Consider the following 21,789-nt stretch of genomic DNA (forward strand, 5'->3'; position numbering starts at 1 on the left):
ATGGTGTCTGGTGCCTATCTGAGAAGACTGAGATCAGGGGGTCACTGAGGGGCTGGAAGCTGGAATTATCTGTAAACTAGTTTACTCTCATGTCTGGTGGTGGATGCATCCTGTTGGCTAGGACTTCAGCTGAGCCTGTTGGCAAGTATACCTGCATACGGCCTTTCCTTGTGGCTGCATGGGCTTTCTCATAGCATGGTGGCTGGTTCCAAGTGCAAAGCATCCCAATAGAACCAGGGGAAAACTGTCTTGCCTTTTCTCTTCCAGGCTTGGAAGTCCCATAGAATCATTTCCACCCTCACCCACAAGGCCTCCCAGATTCAAGGAGCAAGAACATAGACCCCACTTCTCAATGGGAAGAGTGTCAAAGTCACATTGTAAGAAGAGCGTGTGGAATGCATGATACTGTTGTTACCATCTTTGGCACATACAATCCATTATTCAAAAGCATACGCAATTTCTTTTTGGAAGAGCATTTTTTTCAACTCAGAATTCAAAGTATTTCCCCAGAAAACATCCCAAGGAATAGCAGCACAAAAATCACAAAATACATAAAATTCATAAAGAAGACATTTTTTGCAAAGTTAGCAGAAGCAACCAACAGAAGAATCAGACCTACAAACCTTCAGATATTGGAACTATTAGGCACAGAAAATAAAATAATTGTTTATTTAATGTGTTCCAATGAATAAAATAAAGGCAAAAATATGAAAATGGAAGAAAATACAAAAAAAAAATGACAAAGCAAATTTGAAAAAGAACCAAGAATTTCTAAAAATGAGAATATAAGCATTAAAATTTAAAACTCAGTGGGTGAGCTAAACATCAGATTAGCCACTATTAAAGAAAAAAATCATGAACTAGAAGATAGATTGGAGGAAATTACAGAGTGTAGCACAAAAACTTAAAGGCATGTGAAATATAAAAGAAGGATTAGCATGGAGGATAGAGGAAAAGGCCTAATATTTACCCATTCAGAGTTCAAAAAGGAGAAAAGAGAGAGAATAAGGTAGAAGCAATATTTGAAGTGATAAGATCTGATAATTTTATGAGCCAATGAAAGACACCAGTCTACAGTTTTAGAATTATCTATGAATCCCAAGCAGGATATATAAGAGGAAATCCATACCTAGACATATCATAGTGAAACTGCAATCCAGAAACAAACAAAAAAAAATATTTTAAAATCTATTCTCCCAAGGAGTTAACAGTTATGCTGACATCAGACTTCTCAATAGGTATATGAAAGCCCTGAGTCAATAGAATAAAATCTTCAAATATGTAAATCTAAAATTATATATCTAGCAAAAGGGTGAAATTAAGACATTTCCAGAAGCAAGAAAATGCAGTTTATCACCAATATATCTTAACACAGAATGTCCAAAAGATTGAAAGAAGAAAAGTAATTCCAGATGAAAAGTCTAAGATATAAGGATGAATGGTGAGCAAAGAAAATACATCTAAATAAATATTGCCTATATATCATAAATATATAGTTCTATCTAAATATAACATATATAGATATAATATTACAACAATAATGTGTTCTTGGGTTAAAATAGCCAACAACAATTGTATATAAGTCAGGAGAGGGGTAATCAAAGCAAAGGTGATCCAAAGATCTTTCTATGGTTTAGCAGGAAATTAAAGATAGTATAAATTTCTAAAGTAACCACTAAAATAATAGAGATGGAATGAGAAAAACTGCTCAAATAAAAAAAAAAGAAGTCATGACAGAAGAAAAAAAAACATAGGTAATGTGGGAAATAAAAGCTGAGAAATAAATTACAAAAGCAATCTCAATAAATGTAAGTAAATGAACTAAATGCTCCATTTAAAAAATTTTTTTTCAACGTTTTTATTTATTTTTGGGACAGAGAGAGACAGAGCATGAACGGGGGAGGGTCAGAGAGAGAGGGAGACACAGAATCGGAAACAGGCTCCAGGCTCTGAGCCATCAGCCCAGAGCCCGACGCGGGGCTCGAACTCACGGACCGCGAGATCGTGACCTGGCTGAAGTCGGACGCTTAACCGACTGCGCCACCCAGGCGCCCCTAAATGCTCCATTTAAAAGAAAGCTATTAGACTGGATAACAACAACAAAGTCCAGCTGTTGAGCTGTTTACATGTGTGTTGGGTCTTCTCTACTCTTCTATGTCTGGCTCTATGCCCAGGTCTGTGCTCTGCGTTCCTGAGATCCTTTGCTCTTTAACTTCCAGTTGAGTTTGGTCAGTAGCTGATAGTGGCAGAAGATCACAGGGCAGGAGGAGAGAGAAGTAGGTGTTATAATTCCCCCAGCTTCCCTTATGCTGGGCCAGAGTTTTTTAGTGTTATCTCTATCTAAGATCACAGATCCTGCAGGTGTCCCCTCTCCCAGCAACAGCTTATACTGGGTTCTACTAACAGTGCTCCCTCTCTTTGACCCTTCAGAACTAGGGTATAAATGCTTTTCTGTATTTTTAGTGTCTGAGTATTTTACTATCTCTTATTGCTTATTCCTTAATGCTGTCAATACCTCTCTAAATAAATTTTATTAAACTCTCCTCAATGAACATTTTGAGGGTACTGCCTTTTTATTTCCTACCAGAATCCTGACTCACAACAGGAGACACACTTAAAACATAATAACACTAAAAGGCTGAAAAGAAAAGGTTGAAAATGTTAGCGCATGCAAATACCAACTAAAAAAAGAAAAAGCAAAAGCTGATGTCACTATACTAAAATAGACTTTAAGATTAAAAGACAATATTAGAGATAAAAGACATACATGATGGAAAATTCACTTCACCAGTAATATAACATTATTAATACCATAGCCTCAAATTATATAAAGTGAAAAAAAATTGAGACAAGAATTAGATAAATATGTCAACCTAATGCAGAGTGAAAAAGATAAGAATGATCTACAAATAAGTGTTTTTAAAAAGTACACCATATACTTGAATGGTTTTATAACAGGCCATTTATATTCCTAATTTTATGTTTTCTAGATTAATATCACCCTTAGTTTGCATTTACCTTAGAAAATACTGGTTGGCAGTGGAGAAAGGCAAGTACAAATGTAGAGGATTGAAGAGCAGAGCTGGAAAATGTATCTGGATCTGGGCAGTTCTGAAACTCATGTGCTAAACTATTATGCAACACAATGCTCCAATATTATCACTTAGAGCATATTGTAATAGTTTAGTTAACGTATCTACTGCCCCCAAAGATTAAACTCTTTCAGAGTCTGAACCATACCCATCTTTGTATTCCAGCACTTAAACAGTGCCTGGCAAATGACAAGGGCTCAGTATTTTCTTCTGGGATGAATGAATAGCAACTGTACATGTATCAGTTAAATAAAAATTTAAGGTGCTCCATAATTGAATGTGAAAGTTAATGGAACAGACAATAAGTGGTTTTAGGGGCTCCAAGAAAAGATCCAGCTGTACTATAGCATTTGTGAAGACTTCATTGTGCTCTGGAATGAGACCTTAACTCTTTTTTTTTCTTTAATTTTTTTTTTCAACGTTTATTTATTTTTGGGACAGAGAGAGACAGAGCATGAACAGGGGAGGGGCAGAGAGAGAGAGGGAGACACAGAATCGGAAACAGGCTCCAGGCTCTGAGCCATCAGCCCAGAGCCCGACGCGGGGCTCGAACTCACGGACCGCGAGATCATGACCTGGCTGAAGTCGGATGCTTAACCGACTGCGCCACCCAGGCGCCCTGTGGAATGAGACCTTAACTCAAGAAGGGATTTGATTTGATGACAAGAGAAAAGCTGCAGGTGCAAAAGTAAAGGCAAACAACTGAAATGAACATGGTGTGTTCACAGTATATTGGCAAACTCAGTGTAATAGAGAGAAATAAAAGATTAGCTCAGAAGGGTGGGAGCAATTTGTGGCATGCTTTGGAAGTCATGTTGAAGGATGTGGATAGCATAGAAAAAAAGATTAAAAGCAGACTTCTAGTTTCATGTGGGGCTTGCATCCCACAACCACCAGTAGCTAGGTGATCCTGGGAGTTTCCTAAATGTTCTAAAATTCTTCCTGCCTTGCAGAAGCCACCACTCCTGAGCTGCCTGTGCTGCTCAGTCATGGTCATCCCCATGTTCTTCAACATGGCATCAATGGTGAGCTCTTGGGCTGCATCTCCTTCCAGCTGTTTGCAGACAAATTTCCAAAGACAGCAGAAAACTTTCAAGTTGTGAGCACTGGAAAGAATTTTGTTTTCATAGAATTATTCTGCACTTCTTGTGCCAGGTGGCGACTTCATTCATAATGGGACTAGTAAGTTCACCTATGGGGAGAAGTTTGATGAATAGAGTTTCATCCCAAATCACATTAGTCTTGTTATCTTGTCCATGGCAAATGCTAGACCCAAGACAAACCAGCTTTTCGTGTGTATTGAGACTGAGTGGTTGGATGGTCTTTGGCAAGGTGACAGAGCACTTTGGGTCCAGAAATGGCAAGACTAGCAAGAAGATTATCATGGCTGACTGTACAATTATGCTCATCATGTTAAGTGTACTCTTTAATCCTCTTACCTATGTCACCATCCCCTCATGCACCGCCCCTCTGGTAACCACCAGTTTGTTCTCTATGAAAAGTTCTTAGAGTAAGAGGAAAACAGGGTAAAGCCCTGCTAATGAGCCAGATGTGTTCTGTGCTCTGAGAGGTCAGGATTAGAGGTGAAAGCAGGCCATTACATGGACTACTGTTAGTAAAGTGATGGTGCAGACATTCAAGGAATGCCAAGAAAGCTGAGAAATAAAGGCCTCAACCTTAGTAAAAAACAATAAGGCAAGACCAGTTGCTGAGAGTGAATGGAAGAGGATGAGGCTGAATGCTTAGTTGGGACCTTGGAAGAAAAGATACAGACCATTGGAATTTGGGTAATTTGAGGGGAGTTTACAGAACTGTGAGCAAGGCTTAGGAAGAAGAACAAGGGATGGGGCATTACCCCAGGGCTGGAAGTAGGTGGGACTACGACCATCCGTAGGCCTGAAGAAACAAAAGGAGGGACACATACTGGGACCAGAGACAGCTGTTTGGAGAGGACCATCTGACTGGAACTATGGCCTTTCAGTAAAGGGATATAGCCCACCTGCAGGGAACTGGTAAGGAGGTAGCTCGGGAGTAAATAATCTGATCCACTCTCCTCCCACACTCTAGATTTTAGCTAAAATCATTCGTGGAACTCAACTAGAAGCCACAGGGCAAGGGATCCAGGTTGTTGCAACCTCATGGTCAGCTTCCTGGGCACAGAGCAGGGTAGGTAAGGTGTAGAATGGGTCCAACACAACTGCTTAAGAAGAGTGGGAAAGGTTCAGCAATGACAGGTGAGAAAAAGGATGGGGAGCCAAAACATGAAAAAGAATTGCTGGGCTTCTCCGGAAGATCCAGCTGATCTAGGCCATACTTTAAAATAAAGCTATTCTCTTTATCTGATTACAAGGATCATACATGGTCATGGTAGAATATTTCAGAAGTATTAAAATCAAAGAAGAAAATTAAAATTACCCCAAATTCCATTCTCCAATGGTAATCAAATCTAACATTTTGAATATACTTTCATTATTTTCTCTGTGGACAAATAAACTTTTCAAAAAACAAAATGAGATTACATTATACACACTTGAATCATCTAAAGTTCTTTGGATATAAGCAACAGAAACCAAATCAGATTAATTTAAGATTAATTACTTAACTAATTCAATATTTATTGCCTGCCTAGAATGTATAAGGAATTTAATAGTATTACAAAACAGATTAAGTTTAAAATTTCATGGAATTCACATTCCAGTAGAGAGAGATATATTATATACATATATATATATATATATATATATATGGTGAAGTGCCCAAGAGGTAGTGGAAAGACTTTACTCCCTGTAGGCAGGAAGGAGCATGGATGGAGTGGGGAGGTTTTGCCAGAGCCAGCAAGAGCCATAGCTATGGGAGATTATATATGTAATATATTATATATATATAATATTTTGGGGGGAGTCATAAATGCTGTAAAAAAATAAAACTGGTGGGGCACCTCTGTGGTTCAGTCAGTTAAGTGTCTGATTCTTAATTTTGGCTCAGGTCATGATCTCATGGTTCATGGGTTTGAGCCCCATATAGGGCTCTGCATTAACAGCGAGGAGCCTGCTTGGGATTCTCTTTCTCCCTATTTCTCTGACTCTCCCTCAATTGCACTCTCTCTGTCTCTCTCTCAAAATAAACATTTTTAAAAAACTGAGTGAGGGATAGAGGTGGGAGGCTAACGCAATCGTCAATGTGAAAAATCGTGGCTTGGACTAGGAAGGTAATGAAAGAGGTAGTGAGAGTTGGATTCTGGATGTATTTCAAGGTAGAGCTGACAGATTTGCTGGTGAGAGTGCATAGATGTTCTCTGATTGCCCCTTCAGATCCACACTCCATTCTCTCCCATAGGCTGGAAGTCTGACCTCCACAGACCACACACCTGCATTCTCCTGTCCTTCTTTGGTTGGGTTCAGACAACTGGAGATTGGAGGGCAGGAGGAGAACAAGACCAGGACGGTTATTCTCCTGGATCCTTCCCCGCCACCCTTCAGTCTGGCAAAAACTACCCTTCTCTCCTGTTAGGCAACAATCTCCCATAGCTATAGCTCTTGCTGGCTCTGGCAAACCCTCCCCACTCCATGCTCCTTCCTGCCTACAGGGAGTAAAGTCTTTCCGCTACCTCTTGGGCACTTCACCATTTCTTACTAGTTTCCCTCAACCAGACCACATATTTCTAAACAATCTTTTGAATTTTCCTCAGATACCCTTTTAGTATGCTATTTGTATCCTGCAGGGACCCGGAGGTCACAGCAGGTGAAAAAGGAGTCCAAGATGACTTGGAAGTTTCTGGTTTGACCATCTGGAAGAATGGAGTTGCTATTTACTGAACTGAGGGAAAAATTAATAGTGTAAAATGAACTCATTAGAAGGATATGGGGTAGCCCACAGAAGAGAATAAAAAGAAATGTAAAAGAGTGGATTGAGGCTCCCAGTTGGTGGAGAGCTCAGATTCAGAAGTTGGCGATCATTAGACTAGGGTTCCTAAAGGAAAAATGGGCTCACAGTATTCCACTTAAACAGAAGGCACCAGAGATCAGCTCTTACTGCCTGAAGGGGGAAATAAAACAAAACAAAACTTGCTGACTACATTTAGCTATAGCATTTAACAAGCTTAGGGCCTAGAGGAAACCAAATACTGCTAAGCATCCTTCGATGCACAAGACAACTCTTTCAACAAAGAATTCCTCAGCCTAACGCATCAATATTGCCAAGATTGAGAAACCTTGCTCCAAATGGAGGCTATCACTTGCTCCAGTTTCTAGGTCTGAGGACAACAAATCAGATTACGGTACTCTAGATCCATGACCTCAAAATTCTATTGGTAACCAACTTTAAAAGTGGTAGTGGTAAATATATGGGTACTGCCCAAAAAAGGTTGTGCAGGAATAGGCATCACATCTGGAGATCTTAGTTTAAGAGTTGAGACTTTATCTTTACAACACTATAGTAAACTGCAAGGGCCCAACTGAACACAACCCCACTCACTGTAGTGTTTAAATTAGTGTTTTAAATAGCGCATTGTGTATGCGCTCACATTTGCAACTAAAATTAATAAAGTTGCACATCATGTAACAACTTTAAAACTCCTGCAGGAACCTCTCCAGGAAGCAGAGAGCTATGGTATTGTCCAATGACAGTTTCTGAAGCAGGCTCACACACAGGTTGCATTCATCAGGCACAACATGCTTTCTGTGTCCCAAGGATCCTCTTGAGACATTCTGATTTACCTGGAGTAGGTAGACAAACTCATTAGAGAATGCAGCATACACTTCAGACATACTTTTGTCCTTAGCACAATGGTAGAACTGAGAATTTGAGACTGGCCCGGGGCCAGGGAGGAGGCACTGAGAGCAGATGAAGAAGAGGAACTTTGCAAATGAGCCACAGAGCCTCAGTGCTTGGACGACTCACTTGTTTCCTAACATTCTGGCAGAGACATTTTTCATAAAGTAAGAATGATTTTTTTTTTCTATTTGGAGCTAGAAAGTTTTGCGTCTAAAATAAACATGATTCATGTCCCAAGAAAGCTCCGTTCTAGAGAACTCTGTATCCTTGGCTGACTTATGACTCCCAAACCCTCAGGATCTGATTTCTGATTCCCAATTCTGAGGTACTACCTCTCTGCCATTTATTTTCAAGGTCCAGGAGGACCTCGAACCTTAAAAGAAAAGGGTAGAAATTGTGCAGCTATGTTCCAGGAGTTTGAGTTTCAATTATCAGAAAAGTGAGATCATTCTACGGTTTTACCCCTTCTCATTTTGCTACCTCTGGAAGTCCCCTAAATTTACTTAACAGTATTTCCTTGAAGCTATAAAGGCAGGCTTTTTTTTTTTTTTTCTTAGCTCAGGAATGTTTTCATTATAAATATGAGATGCACAGAGATTTTGCTTGAGTACTAACAGTTTAGGCTGTCAAGTTAGTTCAGTAACATAATTCAGTCAACTCTATTAACTGATTTTTTTTTCTGTCACAAATAAATATGCAAGTCCTCTTTTCAGACATGTGTGGTTTGAACTTTATGCATATTAATAATCAGTGTGAATTAATTAGCAATTATTCATTCAAAATATCCTTAACTCATAAGGTTAACCAGAGTATATTTATACTATTATTAAATCTTTGTGTGTGTGTGTATGCTTTATACATGTAACATAAACACTTCGCATTTTAAAACATATTCTATATTTCTTTCACAATCATTATAGTACTTGGAGTAATTTTAAAAAATTAATTTCATTAAAATTTTTTTTAATTAATTTATTTTTGAGAGAGAGAGACAGAGAGAGCAAGCTGGGAAGGGACAGAGAGAGAGAGAGAGAGAATCACAAGCAGGCTCTGCACTGTCAGTACGGAGCCCAATGTGGGGCTCGAACTCATAAACTGTGAGAACATGACCTGAGCTGAAACCAAGAGTTGAATGCTTAACAGACTGAGCCACGTAGGTGCCCCTCATTTTTTAAAGTTACATTTGGTATTCATGTGTTTATTTCTTATTTTATGATATGGAAAAATGACATCTGTGGGGCATTTTTATTCCCCAAATACAGCAAATATTCTGTGAAACATTATGATATTCATTGTTATCTTTTGAAGCTTCTGATTTTCCTTCTCTTCATTGACTTATTCTTTCTGGTTATAAAACAGCTAAATTAAAATATAAGTTTATGACAAATCCCTCTTAAATTCCGTATACAAAATTAGTATTCTTTCAGGCACTGATAATAATGGAAATCCCTATGGGGCTCCTGGGTGGCTCGGTTGGTTGAGCATCTGACTTTAGCTCGAGTCATGATCTCCTAGTTCGTGAGTTCAAGCCCCACATAGGATTCACCGCTGTCAGCTCAGACCCTGCTTCAGATCTTCTGTCTCCCTCTCTCTGCCTGCCCCACTTGTGCTCTCTCAAAAATAAATAAACATTTAAATAATAATAATAATTGGAATCTCTAGTAAATGTATCATTAAAATCTTATTAATTCACTACAGAGTTCACTTAGCTTATCTCAAAATGCAGTCTTCAGCCTACCTGAGGGTGCAGGAGTTAAAATGCAGATTCAGGACTTCATCTCAGAAGTTCAGATTCAGTAGTCCAGACCTGACCCAAGAATCTGGTTTTTCTCTCAAAGTAGCCAACAAGTAGCACTCTTACAAACATCTTTTACACATGTGTGCTTACTCAGCTTGACTGAGCTATAATTGACAAATAAAATTGTAATATATTTAAAGTATATAAAGTGATTTGATATGTGTATACATTGTGAAAGGATTCCCACATTTGACTTTATTAACACATCCATCACCTCACATATTTACCTTCTTCCCCACCCACCCCACCCCCCGCTTTGGTGAGAACACTTCTACTCTCAGCAAGTTTCAATTGTACAATACAATTTAACAGCTATAGGGACCAGGTTATACTTTACATCCTCAGACCTTATTCATCTTATAACTGAAGGCTTGTGTTCTTTACCCACCTGTGTCCACGCCCCCTACCCTCCTGGCAACCACCTTCCTGCTCTCTGTTTATATGGGTTTGATTTTTTTCCTTTAGTTCCACACATTAAGTGATACCGTGCAGTATTTGTCTTTATGTGACTTATTTCACTCAGCACAATGCCCTCCCGGCCCACCAATGTTATTACAAATGGCAAGATTTGCTTTTTTTTTGTTTTTTTAAGACTAAATAATATTCCATTGTAGATTTAGAGATATAGATATAGATATATAGACATAGACATAGATATACAGATATCTCTTATCACCTGCTGATGGAAACTTAGGTTTATCCATACTTCAGCTATTGTGAATAATGTTGCAATGAGCATGGGAGTGCATATATCTCTTCAAGACAATGATTACATTTCCTTTGAATATACATACCCCAAAGTGGGATTGCTGGGCCACATGTTAGTTATATTTTTAATTTTTTGAGGGAAACTCCATATTGCTTTCCACAGTGGCTGCATCAGTTTACATCCTACCAACAGTGCTCAAGGATTCCCTTTTCCTCCATATCTCACTAGCAAAGAGGGAAATGGGGAGAGGTCAGTAAAGACAAGTCTTTTTGGTAAGAGAGATCCTAACATGTGTGAGGTGATATCTCATTGTGGTTTTGATTTGTATTTCCGGGATGATTAATGATACTGAGTATCTTTTCAGATGTTGGCCATTTGTTATGTCTTCTTTGGGTCTTTTGCCCATTTTTTATGTGTTTTTGTTTTTTGTTTTTGTTTCTTTGTTTCTGTTTTGTTGTTGTTGTTCTTTTGTTTCCATTTTTGTTTTGCTATGTAACTGAGTTCCTTGTATATTTTGGATATTACCCCTTATTGGATGTGTGTTTTGTAAATATTTTCTTCTATTCTGTGGGTTGCCGTTTCATTTTGTTGATTGTTTCCTTTGCTGTGCAGATTTTTAGTTTGATGTGGTCCCTCCTGTTAAGTTTTGCTTTTGTTTCCTTTGATTTTGGTGTCAAATCCAAAAAATCATTGCCAAGACCAATGCCAAGGACATTTATCAATGCTACTCACAGATCATGTAATTCAAAGGAAATGATGGAAATCATGAAAGATTTCAAAAGGAGATAAAGAAATCTATTATTTCTTCCTATCTATTATTATTTATCCAAACTAAAGAAGAAATCCTGGTGATAAAATGCACCACATTTTCATAAACTGATGCCACCTGAGAGGAGACTGAAGCTGCCAATTCTAGGGCATAAAGTGGATGAAGGCAAGGGAGGAAAGTTATACGGTCATGGGAATAGATGACCTATAGTGCCTTTTGGGGGATCACCCCTGGTACCAGTTATGGTATTTGGTCAGATGGTATTTTGTAACTAACCAGAGGTTTAACACTATTCTAGGACCAACTCTGATCAGCCCAATTTGAACTGGGATTAAAAACATAAAAAAAAATTATGTCTGTACTAGATATATCAGTCATATTTCCATTCACAGCCTATTCTAAGAGAATCTGCCTTCTAGCCTTTGGCCATGACTATTCTAAAAGACTCTGCCTTTGGTCATGCTTGTCTCAGGTGACTCTGCTTTCCTGGCTACAACTGATTGAACCAGGGGTAGACATCTGATTCAGCCTGAGCCAATTAGATGTTCTCATGTCAGAAGTTGAATGAGAACACAGAGATTGAGACTAGCCAAATTGTGCAGAGGAGCTCTCAGCCATGGAGGATTGGGGCAAATATGATACCATGGCAAATCAAAGTCTCAGAGGAGAATTACAGGGGAGTGAACTTCCAAAGCTTTAGAAAGATCAGAAATGGGGATGTAGAGGAGATGGAACAAGTGGACATGCCCAGAGGAGCAGAGATGAGAAAAAGTAGTTTTTGGACGGCCAGCTACTTCCTGTGAAATAGGACTCTACCTTCTGAAATTAGATTCCCTGATATTCCCTGCATCCCTTCAATAAATAACCTTCCCACACATGGTGAGAGAGTTAAGTCGAGGGGGTTTCTGCTGCCATTGGCAGAGATCCCTAAGCAAGACTATCTGAGCTTATCAGCCACAGTTTTCAGAGTTAACTAGGAAGGAAGCACACATCCTGTGAATGTGCTCAAGACTGCAGGGCTTCCTGTGGGATGCACGTCGAGTGTTGAAGCTCAGCCTGATGGGCTGGCCCTTTGTGACAGTGCAGTGACGGTGCAAAGGTGACACTTTTTGCAGCGATGGTCAGCATTAAGGGATACTGCTGCACAGTGGGCTGATATTTTTCTTTACTGTTTTCTTACTACCTCCACTCCTTTGCTCCAAAGACTAGTAAGAACCTCAAGGGAACTAGGATGAAAGTGATGTATCCGCCAGAGCACCAACTGCTAGGTTGTTTTCCCAAAAAATGTTTTTAAGAGATACAGATCATATTAATATGTGGCAGAGTTTGCTAATTGTCCTCTCAACATCCTTTGTCTTCCATACTAATGACAGCTTAAGCTATATCTAAATATAGCTAAAGACAGCATAGTAAATGGAATGTAAGCAGAATGACATATGCAACTTCTGGGTCAGGTGTTTTCTTCACTCTTTTTCCTTCAAAGTGAGCTTGGAATCAGGATGTGCTGGTGAGCTCTTTTCGGGACACAAAAATGAAGCCAAATCTCTAAGGCTGGAAAACCAACAAGACGGACAGAGTTGATTCTCTATATTATAGAGCCACCACTTTGGTATCTTTATTTTTGAGTCTTTTGTTTCAACAACCTAGGCAGTAGCCTAAATAAGGCCATCATTGTGCAGACCTTTCAGATGATTCTCTCCCCATTTACTGGAACCTGACATAAATCTAAGGGAAGAGCACAGAACATGTTTGAAGACATGGTAGATATAACACTGCACAGTAAATCCGTATCAGGGGCAAGAAACAGAGCCCCAGGAGGTGAAACAGATCCACTAAGATTTTAACAGGATCTTAGAATAAAGAGAATATTTAAGAATACTTAGGGAAGTGCTAGCTAGAGGGGTGGGGAGGTGGGCAAAATGAGTGACGGGCATTAAGGAGGGCTCTTGTTGGGATGAGCACTGGGTGTTATATGTAAGTGATGAACCACTGGTTCTACTCCTGAAACCAATACTACACTGCGAACTAACTTGAAATTAAATAAACAAACTAAAAAAAAAAAAAAAAAAAAAAAAAAAGAATATTTAGGAAAGCAGAAACTCTAAGTATTTTCTAAGAATACATAGGAAAGTTACACAAAATATTTGCATAGCTATTCTCAGTTTTCCCTTAAAATTATGATCACTGCATATTTCCCAATAAGTATACTTGTGTTTGTAACATTATCTCCTGCTTTTGTGGTCAGCTTGTGCTCAGCTTAATGTTTCAACTCAGCCCAAGGCCTTATACACAGTTGATACTCAATAAATATTTACAGAGTCAGACGGAGTCCCATATGACTGCAGCTCTTACTAGTATATGTAGCTTGCAAAATCAACTGACATTAGCCTCAGTCTGTACCATACGATGTACCAGGATATGTTTAAATATGCCTTCAAGAATTTATTGCATTCATCTTAAAGAATTTGGAAGTTACTTAAAATGTATCTTTTACAATACTTACTCTTGAAAGAAGGAGGGGGGGGGCTGTAATGAAAAGGTATAATCTCATCAACTTACTGGCAAATACAACATGGAGTGATGTTGCTCTGGCCAGGATATTTCATCCCAGGAAATAATTCTTTCTAGCAGCTTCTCTGGGGGTCCTACTCAGAAAAGAGGCTTGACCCAAAAAAAGCTATTGAATGATAGTGGATAACAGTTTTAAAAAACCCAGTTAACTCTAAAGAATGGAGATGGTCAATCTAAATACAAAAAGTTTCTGATAAGAAAAATAAAACTTACGAAACTGAATAATAAAGATTGATTTCATATATAATCTTCAGCTACAACAGTTTCTCCTTATCTCTTTCTTATCTAACCATAATATTAAATGAAAAGTCATATTATTGTTCATAGTAATAATTCTATTAGTAAGTAATTATAAGTCTATTATAAAAAGAGTTTTATGTTTCTACTCCTTTGTTAACAGAAAGTGAATTTTTCTCTTAAAAAGTGAGAGTTATGTTTAACTCGGGGGCTTTACTTACGCACTTTATAGAAAGTAGGGCCACCAAAGGCTCTAATGGATCTTGAGAAAGAGAGATGGAGAGAGGGTCAGAGAGAGAGAATACTTTGGAACTCACAGTAGTCTCTATAGGAAAGGATCAGGTGAGAGAGAGGCTGCCCCCTAATTTCTTTGGGGGTTACCTAACGTGGGCAGGGAACTCACTCCGCAGAGTTGCAAGTTAAAGTGTCCAGACACAGACACTTCAGGAGTTAAGTAGTGTCACATCAAATGTTACCTGATCCAGTGCCACATAAGTCGACAACAGAGCATTAAGAGCTAAAAGCTGTAAGAAATGTGTCAACATAACATTTGACACTGTGAGCTCTATAAAAATGGAAAGCAAGTCCACACCGTTTAGAAATTCATTGAAAGGATTATAACACCAGCAAAGAGAGAATCCCTCAGTTCACTTCACTCTTTCTTTACTTAGAACAGCATAGATACTGACTTGCAAGGGACCTAATCCAACAACAGCAATGAGGATAGCGATGGTTGGCTAAGCATAAAATGTGAGGCAGTGACCCCCACAGGTCATGCCAAGGTCAGCACACATCTGAAGAGAGCCAGCAGCGCAGCTGTGCAAAGGCAACCAGGCAGAGAACAGAGATGAAATTCTTTCAATGTCTATCAAACAGATCAACGTTTACTCTTCTCGAAACTGCCAAGGGAAAGTAGAAAGTTTGAGTGCCAGGAGGATTGGGGCACCAGCATTGACAGGGGTTGCTCAGAGCCAGCAATTCCTGTTGTCATGCCATCTACCCCTTGGGTTATACCCCTTCAAGCTGCTGTAGGACATGAGGCTACGTACTGATTGCAGCAAGCTTTAACGAATTTTTGTAATGTAAAATGGTTGACTCTTAATCCAAAAAAAGCCCCCGACTCAAAAAAAAACCTGTTGAAAATCTTTTCTAATGCTGGCTTTTACTGTAATTCAACTCCTGGGATTAGAAATAATTTTAGTATTACGATAAAGGATCCTGGTTTTGTTAGCATAGAAATTACATTTTGTCTCGGTTCCTTAGTTTAATGTATATCAAACTTATAAAAGTCAACAGCTACCACTTGACATTAAAAGTTTTATAAATTCATTTTGAATTCAGTGAATAGTGAGAACTTAGTGAATAACTACTTGGCTTTTGAATAGTTTTAGAAACTAAAGCACTAAAATATGTTAAAAGCAAAGGCAAATAGCAAGATACTATGTATAAATATAAAAGCAACATTATCAGTAACATAGATAGCCTTGTTTTTTCACATAGACAAGATCCAGTTTCTGTGGCCTTAACTATAACTTTCTACAGTAAAGAATATGGTGCATATATTATAATGCATGTGGGAGTAGTTGTCAAAAGAAGTCTGTTCTATTCAACAATTCCCTGGGTGGAAAAAAAAAACCTGACTTGGCATTCAAATCAGTCTTTTAATATTCATTACCTATTTATATGTATGTTATAAATTTCTTATAGTGGTCAGGAAGCCAAGTTTCAATGGACCTATAAAAATTGATCAGTGGCTCTCTCTGAGAGGCATGATGGAGAATATCTGATATCCTAGGAGGAATGGAAGGTCCCATGGAATACTGCAGTCTCTTTAGCACAATAGTTGTTTCCTCTCAATATTATTTCTGCAGCATTATTTTTCCTCCTTACCAACCTTATCCCCAAGCATTCAGAAGACAATATGGACTCAGGAATAGAAATTATCTTACAGAATAGTGAGTTTGGGATTTTTTTTTTTTTTTGCTTTAAAATGCAAGTGGTTATAAATATAGATAAGACTTAAGTCAAAATTAGCTGATCATTTTCTACACAGGTTGATCCAAAGAGTATTTTGTTTAGATTTTGGGGTCTTCATTTCTGCCATCACAGACTTCAAATGAGTAATAGTATAAGGAATAGTTTTCTGAAATATGCAAAGGAACACAATTAAAAGGAGGAGTATATTCCTTTAGAATGGATTGGTTAAGAGGATTTATGGAATACCTCCAGTGGCAATCTTTCTAGGTAAAATAGGAAAACTATTTTTCCGAGATGGTTTAGATTTAATTTTACTAAAGACAGAAAGATAAAGAAACAATCAAAATCTCCTTTATTCATTGACCTAGTATTTGTGTTGATATATTTGAAAATAAAAGAAACTGATTTTGATAAAAGCTTTGTTTCTTCATACTGTTAATGAAGCCCTTTTCCTAACGCACTAAATATGGAAATCACACTTGGTTGAGCTTGTAGGATGATCAGTAGCAACGAGGAGATGGTGGAGGAAAGAAAAGAACACAGAGCAGCACTGATGCATTAAATATTTCTTTTTTAGGAAGCTAGCATCTCTTTCAAACGATGTTGATGTCTTCTTTACTCACCCACAAAATCTGCTCATTTAATAGAATTCACCAACCCATCTAGTGGTGTTATCCACCCATGGGTGCTCTGAAACTCACAAATTATATAATGATGTGTTTAAGAGGGAAAGTGAAAATTGGCCTATATCCATAGAACTAACTCCCAAACTCTCTTACCTTCGTTTATGCTTTACCACCAGGTCTCTGCCCCTATTTATTTTGCAAGTCCAGCTCTGTTTCCCTTCTAGTTTGTTGCATCTTTGGCTCTGCTGGTTGTCCAGACTTTGCATCCTGTTCTCTCCGGCTATGGCAGGATGTAACCACAGACTTGTAATTCAGATCACTTTCCAGTGGCCTCACAAGACTCTCCTGCCCACGCTATATGTGTCTTGTTCTCGACGAAGGCCCAGAATGGAGTGGGCCAAAAGAATAGGCTGGAACCATTATGACTTCAAGTTCTGAAGCTCCGAGATAAACATAAAGAATTTCCTGCTCGATGTTAGCTACAAAGAAAAATATCTCCAGCAGCAAGGATGAAACAGCTTTTCTTTTATGCACCCTCTGCAAAGAAAAGATGCTTGAACAATATTTATACTTTTAGAACCACCAAGTCCAGCTGGTATACAAACTGGGTCCGTTAGTTCCCACCTACATTTTTGTCTTTCTTCCTAATTTTGCATTTCAGTCTGGTAGGAGGCATGGCTTAAAAGGAATCCTTGAAAAAAGGCACGAAAACAAAAGAAAAAGTTAAGAGAAAAAAGTCCAAGTGAGGAGAATAGAGAAAAATAGTTTTGAAATGAGTAAACATTTGAAATATGGGAAAGGCTAATTACTAAAACTATGTGGATTGGAAAGGAAATCATTGAAAGGAAAAAGTGTAACGTCAATAAAACCAAATTTTTCACTTGTCAAAATAGTACTGAAGATGAAGCATGACAAATATTCCAATATACATTCCCTAATAGAATTACAATATTCTATGGGAATGCCCCACCAATATCAGATGTTCAAAGTCATGTCTGGTTAGACATCAGAAAGCCATGAGAGAGCCACTGGTTAATTTTTGTAAATTCAGCAATCTGCTGAGTATGGCATTTGGGGCCCTTTGCAATCTGAACCCCAAATTGTCTGTACTGTACAGGGTGTTATGATGGTTAATTTTATCTGTCATCTTGGCTAGGCTGTAGTCCCCAGATATTTGGTCAACAATTATCTTGGATGTTTCTGTGAAGGTGTTTTTTTGGATGAGATTTAACATTTAAATTGGACTTCAAATAAAGCAGATTACCCTCCATAACATGGGTGGGCATCATCTAATCAGTTGAAGGCCTTACTAGAACAAAGACTGACCTTTTCTGAACAAGAAGGAATTCTGCCAGCAGACTGCATTTGGACTTGAACTGCAACTCTTTCCTGGGTCTCTAGACCACCGGCCTACTCTGCAGATTTTGGAATTACCAAACCTCCATGATCATGGGAGCTAATTCCTTGGAATAAATTCCCCTTTCTCTCTCTCCATATAGAGATAAATGTAGATATAGATGGAGTTGCATCCTTTTGGTTCTGTTTCTCTGAAGAAACTTGCCTAATACAGGTAGTGATAAGATCTGGATTCTAGAACTAAAAATAGGGTTCAGAATCTGGCTCTGCCACTTACTGTTTAACACATGATGGGAAAGTTACTTTACCTTTCTAAGCCTGTTTCCTCATCTTTAAAATGGGAATAACAATAACTCCCTTAATTTTGTATTCTTTTGTTTCTGTTCTTCCCTTGCCTGTCATAAGTTTGTTCCTGTCTACTGAGCTAAACCTTACTCTTCTTTCCATACCTGTGATGGTTCTAAAAATATGTTCACAAATTCTTTGATGCTCTTCAAGTTTAATTCCCTTCTCCTTAAGTATGGCCTGGTTTTAGTGAGTTGCTTCTAACTAGTAGAAGAATATGGCAGAAGTGACAGTACATCATTTCCCAGTTTAGGTTATAAGATGACTACAGCTTCCACCTTGGTATTCTGATTCTCTGTTTCTGTTTGCCTCTGTCTCTCTCATTACTTGTATGAGGAAGCCGACATGAACAGCCCTTTGGAGAGGCCCAGTGGCAAGGAACCGAAGCCTCCTGACTACAGCCACACGATGAACTTGCAAGCAGATTGTCCAGGCCCCTCATGGCATCAGCTCCAGCCAACAACTTCCCTGTAGTCTCATTGGAAACCCTGAATTAGAACTACCCAGCTAAGATACTCCTGGATCTTGAGCCTCCAAGACTGTGTAAGACCCTAAATACTTGTTTTATATGGCTGTTATTTTGTAAATATAAATTTGATACACAGCAAATAATGCCACATTCAAGTTTATAAAAGCACCCCTGATCAACAGAATTTCTCTTCTGTTTACCCATAGCATTCTGCATAAAACTATTATAAAACTTTTCATGTTATATGAATAATGTTCGTTAATGCAATTGTCTCACTTGCATGGCTGAGAGCTGCTTGAGGGTGGCCATCTTTAACTGTATTAAGTGTAAAAAAAAAAAAAAAATCACACTCAAGCCTGGCACATAAAGGACTCTTAAATAGTTAGCCTGTTAGTGTCTCCAGTGTCATACGTTGATCTAAGTCTTTGCAAATATTTTCCCGTTTAATCCTCATAAAAACCTATGAGACATATTATTACCCTCATTTTACAGATGATGAAACTGAGGTCAAGTTATAGAGAAGCTGATTAACTTGCTCACAGGCACACAGCTAGTAAATGTTGCTGAATTACAGAATGAATGAATACGTTTCTTACAAACAGGACCATGTATGACTCACCTTCCATACAGTGCCTAGCCCAATATGCAACTGAGACTCAGTATTTACTAAATCACCGTCAGGTAATAAAAGTAGCTTAGCTATGTGAGAAAGAAGTTTTGGAAACCCTGATTGTGGATAATTTCAATTGATTCCCCAAATAGTTCTTTTCCTTTACTTATAAGAAGAAGGGTTGCAGTAAACATATGTTGTGATGAGACTAAAACTTTGGAAGACATTTACCTCTCTGTCCATACATCCCCCATAAATATTTGACAAGAAACAATATGTATTGGTAGTTTGATTATATTAGATATGTTTAAAAAGATTTTTTCCCCTGAAGTTACTAAATTTGGTCGTTCAAGATTCAAAAAACAGTTTGTGAAAGAGTAAAGTGGTGGCATTTGAATGGTATATTTTTGTTCCAACAAGAACAACAAAAGAATATTTCTACTGAAGACTCTTTGACTTACAAATTTAAAATAGGTGACTGCTGTTTGACTTCTGAGGCCCTTCTTAATGAAGCATGCAACCAATGATCCCTTTGGGTGAGGTCTTTCTAAATAAGCACCTGAATATGAAAAACCTAAACTAAAGCCAGCTTGCCTTCAGAGTTGGTCAGTCTGGAAAGCAGCTTGTGGCTTCCTATTTTTGAATTTTCGACTTGTTTTGTCTGAGCCCTTTCTCCCCACTTACTAGTAAGTAGGAGGTCTTTATATTATTTGATTTCTCTTGATGTCTATTTGGGAGGTTTATTCCTCTTACATTCTGTCACCATAGTGATTAATGAAAACATATTTTGGAAGCTGTAAAAAGGATCCTTAAGTGTAAGCAGATGCTAAAGATAAGTGGTTATAGTGGAAATAAATCATTTCCTTGGTTCCTGTATGCCTCAGTATTTCTCCTTCAAGACAGTACCTTCATAAATCTTCTGCTGGGAACATTATCCTAAAAGTTTCATTTAAGACAAAGGAGACCAGAAATTTCTGTCATTAAAGATTTAATAGCCTGTCTTCTATACTCATAAAAATGTAAGCCGTGTACTTCTAATTATTTTTCTTTAAAGATTAAGGATGGCAAACCATTTTCTGCTCATCAACTTGATTCCCTTCAGTTGTCTCACTTTACACTATTTTGCATTTCCGAACAGAGCCTTTCTTATGACAGTAACACTGTTTCTCAGGTGTTTCCCTACTCTACCACTCTGCATTTGGAGCAAGGCAGGTTTATTATTTCAAGATTCAATATTCCAGTCATGAACTAAAACAGGTCTAAGAAAATTTAATAACCCCTTTTTAAGCAGAAATCAACTCTCTAGAAATACAAATATAAACTGCTAACTAAAAACTTAAAAAAAATTATGTGTTCTAAGATTAAAGGCAAGACAAAAATAACCAGAGGGTTAGTATTTTTGTTCAAAGAGTTAATGTAGGCCAGAAATATCCACAGGGTGAGGCAGGAAAGGGTAGTAATTGGAAGCACACCAGGCTCCAGAGTTAGACATCCTAGGTCTGAATCCTGGCTATGCCTCTTCACGCCTGCAGATTTACTTTACCTCCTTATCTTCTGTAAAATGGGGACAACAAAAAATACCTACTATCGAGGAGGAGGAGTGCTGTGGGAATAAAAATGAGAGAATGCAACATGAGTGCACTGCCTGTACATAGTAAGTAATCAATGTATTTTAGGTATCATTCTTTTCTTTTTTTTTTTTTTTCAACGTTTATTTATTTTTGGGACAGAGAGAGACAGAGCATGAACTGGAGAGGGTCAGAGAGAGAGGGAGACTCAGAATCGGAAACAGGCTCCAGGCTCCGAGCCATCAGCCCAGAGCCCGACGCGGGGCTCGAACTCACGGACCGCGAGATCGTGACCTGGCTGAAGTCGGACGCTTAACCGACTGCGCCACCCAGGCACCCCAGTTATCATTATTTTCAAGTGCCATATGGAAAGATATTTATTTCTACTATTAGGACAAAAGGGAAACATTTCTAAAAAGACTGAAAAAAATGAAAAATGATGAATTTCTTGCCAATACATAGATATTAATATATTTACTTCATATGCCTTATTTCTTTTCTAAGGGAACTTCGAAGGCTTTCCTTTTTTACAACTATACTCATTGTAAAAGCAATTTCACAATTATTAAGAAAATAGAGATGTTGATTGCAAGGTCTTATGGGTGAACAGGGTAGAAGAAAGTTGATAGTTTTTGTTGGGACAACTGAAACTTGTTCTTACCACCTATTAATTACTTGAAATTCCGTTTATAGTATTGTAGATTAAATTGTCACTGGCACTCTGACAGACAGACAGTTTTAATAAACATAAAGTTCGAAAGGGTTAAGTACATAATGAAGTAGAAGCTCTTAAATGTTCCCAGTTACATTTTAATTGGTTTAACCCCTCTGCCAAATGGCCTGGCAAATTGGTATTCATCAAAAGCCATGAAGCTGTAAGTACTATTGG

At 38.2% G+C, this 21,789-nt stretch overlaps 1 long non-coding RNA gene across 1 annotated transcript; it reads right to left on the bottom strand.

Moving 5' to 3' along the window:
* Window positions 1-14,595: 14,595 nt before the first annotated feature.
* LOC121033936 (uncharacterized) lies at window positions 14,596-19,052 on the bottom strand. Its single transcript, XR_005792209.1, has 2 exons — window positions 16,706-19,052; window positions 14,596-14,848 (listed from the first exon to the last, which is right to left on the bottom strand). It is a non-coding gene; the product is annotated as an uncharacterized LOC121033936 (long non-coding RNA).
* Between the last annotated feature and the right edge of the window lie 2,737 nt (window positions 19,053-21,789).

The sequence above is a fragment of the Herpailurus yagouaroundi genome, unplaced genomic scaffold (genome assembly GCF_014898765.1).
Source record: "Herpailurus yagouaroundi ecotype Mexico unplaced genomic scaffold, PumYag 28, whole genome shotgun sequence".
In the NCBI taxonomy this organism is placed as follows: domain Eukaryota; kingdom Metazoa; phylum Chordata; class Mammalia; order Carnivora; family Felidae; genus Herpailurus; species Herpailurus yagouaroundi.